The sequence below is a fragment of the Nerophis ophidion genome, linkage group LG27 (genome assembly GCF_033978795.1).
Source record: "Nerophis ophidion isolate RoL-2023_Sa linkage group LG27, RoL_Noph_v1.0, whole genome shotgun sequence".
NCBI classification, from domain to species: Eukaryota; Metazoa; Chordata; class Actinopteri; order Syngnathiformes; family Syngnathidae; genus Nerophis; species Nerophis ophidion.
In genome coordinates this window covers 28,704,168-28,709,684 of record NC_084637.1, presented here as the reverse complement: position 1 = coordinate 28,709,684, position 5,517 = coordinate 28,704,168, and the positions used below count along the sequence as shown (strand labels likewise).

The window sequence follows — 5,517 nt, the reverse complement described above, 5'->3', positions numbered from 1 at the left end:
CCCTATATCTGCTAAAAACTTGACACAACCTATACTTCAAAAGACATTTAATCCTTTTAACCTCTCACAGATCAGTTTATATGACAACATTTTTTAAGCGTACATCCATGTTAGTCTGTGGAATTTACAACTCATGTTTAGCAAAACAGGAGATGTTACAGGTCAGCAACATGAATTCTATATGTGATCACTTGTCATGTACTCATATTGTTTGAACTAAAAAAGACTTCAGTGTGTTTCATATAAGGTCCTCATATTTTTCTGAACCACATTAGTGTGTGTTACAATGTTTAATTCAAAGCTTTAAAATGAGTGTTTCAATCCAGGTCCTCATATTTTCTGAACCACATTTTAGTGAATGTTACATTCTTAAATAATAGTCTAAGAGCTAAAACGCTATAATAATCTTTACTGTTTATGTAGAATTATATGCTCAGAATATTATCAACCAAAAGTGGTTGTTAATGTTATAATTAATTAGTTCTGACATTATATTTTTGTGTTTTGTTGCAGACACCAACTGTCTGGGTTCTATCTCAACATTCTCCAGATTCAGATGTGTGCGATAAACCGACTTCATCCCTCCAACAGGTTATTACAAGTCTATTTTTACTATATCTACTCTAAATGTGACCCAACCTATATTTTGAAAGACATTTATTAATTTTAATCTCTCACAGATCAGTTTATATGACAACTTTTTCGTAAGGGTACATCCATGTTAGTCAGTAAGGAGTTTGGAACTCATGTTTAGCAAAACAGGAGATGTTACAAGTCAACAACATACATTCTACATGTGACCACTCGTCATGTCCTTATATTGTTTGAACCAAGAAAGACTTAGGTGTGTTTCATATAAGGTCCTCATATTTTCTAAACCAGATTAGTGTGTGTTACAATGTTAATGTCCAAGCTTTAAAATGAGTGTCTCAATTCAGGTCCTCATATTTTCTGAACCCGATTTTAGTGTGTTTTATATTCTTAATTATTGTCTAAGAGCTGAAACTCTGTAATAATCTTTACTATTTATCTGGCATTGAATGCTGAGAGTTTCATCAACAAAAAGTGCTGATAATGTTATAATTAATTAGTTCTGACATTATATTTTTGTGTTTTGTTGCAGAAACCAACTGTTGAGGTTCCATCTCAACATTCTCCGGATTCAGATGTGAGCCATTAACTGACTTCATCCCTCCAACAGGTTATTACATGTCTATTTTTACTATATCTGCTCTAAATTTGACCCAACCTATATTTTGAAAGACATTTATTTATTTTAATCTCTCACAGATCAGTTTATATGACAACTTTTTCGCAAGGGTACATCCATGTTAGTCAGTAGAAAGTTTAGAACTCATGTTTAGCAAAATAGGAGATGTTACAAGTCAACAACATAAATTCTACATGTGAGCACTCGTCATGTCCTTATATTGTTTGAAGCAAGAAAGACTTAGGTGTGTTTCATATAAGGTCCTCATATTTTCTGGACCAGAAAATGTGTGTTACAATGTTAATGTCAAAGCTTTAAAATGAGTGTCTCAATTCAGGTCCTCATATTTTTTGAACCAGATTTTTGTGTGTGTTACATTCTTAATGAATTGTCTAAGAGCTGAAACTCTGTAATAATCTTTACCCTTTATCTGGCATTGTATGCTCAGATTTTTATCAACAAAAAGTGGTGAGAATGTTATAATTAATTAGTTATGACATTATATTTTTGTGTTTTGTTGCAGAAACCAACTGTTTGAGGTTCTATCTCAACATTCTCTAGATTCAGATGACAGCCATAAACCGACTTCATCCCTCCAACAGGTTATTACATGTCTATTTTTACTATATCTGCTTTAAATTTGACCCAACCTATATTTTGAAAGACATTTATTAATTTTAATCTCTCACAGATCAGTTTACATGACAACATTTTCGTAAGGGTACATCCATGTTAGTCAGTAGGGAGTTTGGAACTCATGTTTAGCAAAACAGGAGATGTTACAAGTCAACAACATAAATTCTACATGTGAGCACTCGTCATGTCCTCATATTGTTTGAACCAAGAAAGACCTAGGTGTGTTTCATATAAGGTCCTCATATTTTCTGAATCAGATTAGTGTGTGTTAAAATGTTAATGTCAAAGCTTTAAAATGAGTGTTTCAATTCAGAAAATGCAGTGCCTCTTGTTTACAGCCGGTTTCTGCAGCGTTGTTTTCATTGATCAAAGTATTTTTTCGGTGGTCGTGTTTTTGGTACATAACTTGTAAATAGTGCGCAAATAATAGGCTATATATATATATATATAAATACATTCAAACCCCGTTTCCATATGAGTTGGGAAATTGTGTTAGATGTACATATAAACAGGATACAATGATTTGCAAAGAATTTTCAACCCCAATTCTGTTGAATATGCTACAAAGACAACATATTTGATGTTAAAACTGCTAAACATTTTTTTTGCAAAGAATTTAGGGATTTTACCATCTACGGTCCGTAAAATTATCAAAAGGTTCAGAGAATCTGGAGAAATCACTGCACGTAAGCGATGTACTGCATTAAAAACCGACATCAGTGTGTAAAAGATATCACCACATGGGCTCAGAAATACTTCAGAAAACCACTGTCAGTTACTACAGTTGGTCGCTACATCTGTAAATGCAAGTTAAAACTCTACTATGCAAAGCAAATGCCATTTATCAACAACACAGAGGAACGCCGCGGGCTTCGCTGGGCCCGAGCTCATCTAAGATGGACTGATGCAAAGTGGAAAAGTGTTCTGTGGTCTGACGAGTCCACATTTCAAATTATATATGGAAATTGTGGACGTGGTGTTCTCCGGAACAAAGAGGAAAATAACCATCCGGCGCAAAGTTCAAAAGCCAGCATGTGTGATGGTATGGGGGTGTATTAGTGCCCAAAGCATGGGTAACTTACACATCTGAGAAGGCACCATTAATGCTGAATGGTCCATACAGGTTTTGGAGCAACATATGTTGTCATCCAAGCAACATTATCATGGGCGCCCCTGCTTATTTCAGCAAAACAATGCCAAGCCACGTGTTACAACAGCGTGTCTTCGTAGTAAAAGAGTGCGGGTACTTTCCTGGCCCGCCTGCAGTCCAGACATGTCTCCCATCGAAAATGTGTAGCGCATTATGAAGCGTAAAACACAACAACTTAAGCTGTACATCAAGCAAGAATGGTAAAGAATTCTACTTTCAAAGCTTCAACAATTAGTTTCCTCAGTTCCCAAACGTTTATTGAGTGTTGTTAAAAGAAAATGTGATGTAACACAGTGGTGAACATGCCCTTTCCCAACTACTTTGGCACGTGTTGCAGCCATGAAATTCAAAGTTAATTATTATTTGCAAAAAAAAAAAAGTTTGAGTTTGAACATCAAATATGTTGTCTTTGTAATGCTTTCAATTGAATATGGGTTGAAAAGGATTTGCAAATCATTGTATTCTGTTTATATTTACATCTAACACAATTTCCCAACTTTTATGGAAACGGGGTTTGTATATATATTAGGGCTGGGCAATGATTAAAATTTTTAATCGAAGTTAATCGCACTATTTCTCTTATTAATCGCGATTAAATGCATTGTATACGCAAAGCCCAATAATGAATTCAAAAGTAGTGTATAGCGCACCTTTATTGGAATATTCTCCCACATGAACAAAAGCGCCAAAACATTTGTTGTGCAAACACAATTTAAATCAGTCCTTGTTAAACAGTAGCAGTTAAATAGCATATTTGATGAAAATCAACTCAAAAAATGTAAATACAAACATTTAAGCTTATTGCCACTGCCAGGGTATTTAAGTTATCCTGTTTGTTATGGAAAATAAATATAATCTACATACAAATCTCTGAGCCACAATCATAACATCTGAACAGGCAATTTCTGAGGTAACAGCAGAAACATTTTTTTTTTTATCAGGGATCTTATGTTTAAAAAAACGTATATTATAGGTAGTGGGCTGTTTTAGGGAATTTTGGATCAAATTATCCGTAGTAGCAATATTAATAATGTTGTGTTTATTCTGCATAGTGGACTTAAAATAATTATGACCATATCTGTTTGCTTGGTGCTTTGATAAACTGAACGCATATACATGGTACTATATTGTGATGTTATGAGCCAGGGAATAAAAGAACTACCCTACCCAGCATGCAACAGGAGTGACGAGCATGCGCGGTAGCCCAGGATAGGTTGTGTCGCCATGACGGCATCTTGTATGTTGTGATATGCACGCTCTGAAAGCAAACGTTAAGAACTCAGCCAACACTCCTCGTCTGCATTATTGATAAATAGACAGACAACACATATACTCCGCTGCTTCACAAAGCACAATATGTTAAATGTTTACTTTTACAGTTTTCTAATTCTTCCTTTCAGATTGACAGCAGGACAAATCGCTGAAAGTAGGTATGTCTCAAGCTTCTTCCACTTGGTCCACTCCAAAGCGGGGTAAATAAATAATCCACATCATTTACTAGAATATTATATTACGTTTTGCACCTTTTCACTGTGTTATAGTCATTATTCCTTCAGTAAGAAATTGTATTTTGTCTCCTTTATGACAGCTGCAAAGGGGAAGAAGTGGAAGCAGTTGAATGACACATGTTGCATTTTGTAACTGGCAACAAAGTACCAGGTAAAACAGATTGTGAAGCCTCCCTCCATAAAGAACTAGTAACTCTACAGGACAGAGATTGGCTTGACATCAAGTACTACATCCATAACAGAATTATATTTAAAAAAGGAAAAAAAAATGTTTTCCCACATCTTCTGTGGTAGTTTGAGTATGTTACCAGCAATTAAAAAAGCAAAATAAACAGCAAGCGTTTTGTATTTATTCCAGATAATTCTTAGCGACAAAATCCACAAAAACAATTCAGTTACACTTAGTCGACAATTACATTTTTACCCATGTTTCTTTTAAACTCTTCTTGGTTTTGGATTACAGTAGCATGGGATTGGGATTTTTTTTTTAAATGACAACACATCAACTAAACCAACTCAGGTGGTTTTGTTAAGTCTCTGATGTCATTAGCCTCATATGTCACATGAACCTGAAATCTTAAACACTCTGTGACGTCATGGTTGTCATATTTCACAAACTTGAAATCTTAAACACTCTGTGACGTCATGGTCATCATATGTCACATAAACTTGAAATCTTAAACACTCTGTGACGTCATGGTCATCATATGTCACATAAACTTGAAATCTTAAACACTCTGTGACGTCATGGTTGTCATATGTCACATAAACTTGAAATCTTAAACACTCTGGTCTTCATTTGTCACCTAAACCTGACAAGTCCTCATATGTACCATAAAAATCAGGTTCAGAAAAAAACAAAAGAGTTGCAAAAATCTCAATAGACCACTGTGTTTCTAAAATTCTGGTTCACTAACCGTCTGATTCCCAGGCCTGCAGGACCATTGGAAAGGCATGTCCCCATATGTCACGTTTTTGTCATAAGTCCTCATATGTCACCCAAACACGTATGT

The 5,517-nt window shown here is 35.0% G+C and overlaps 1 long non-coding RNA gene across 1 annotated transcript; it reads left to right on the top strand.

Annotated features, from left to right (window-relative positions):
• The first annotated feature begins 1,055 nt into the window (after positions 1-1,055).
• Positions 1,056-4,419, top strand: LOC133544162 (uncharacterized). Its single transcript, XR_009804594.1, has 3 exons — positions 1,056-1,201; positions 1,734-1,812; positions 4,397-4,419. It is a non-coding gene; the product is annotated as an uncharacterized LOC133544162 (long non-coding RNA).
• Positions 4,420-5,517: the final 1,098 nt, after the last annotated feature.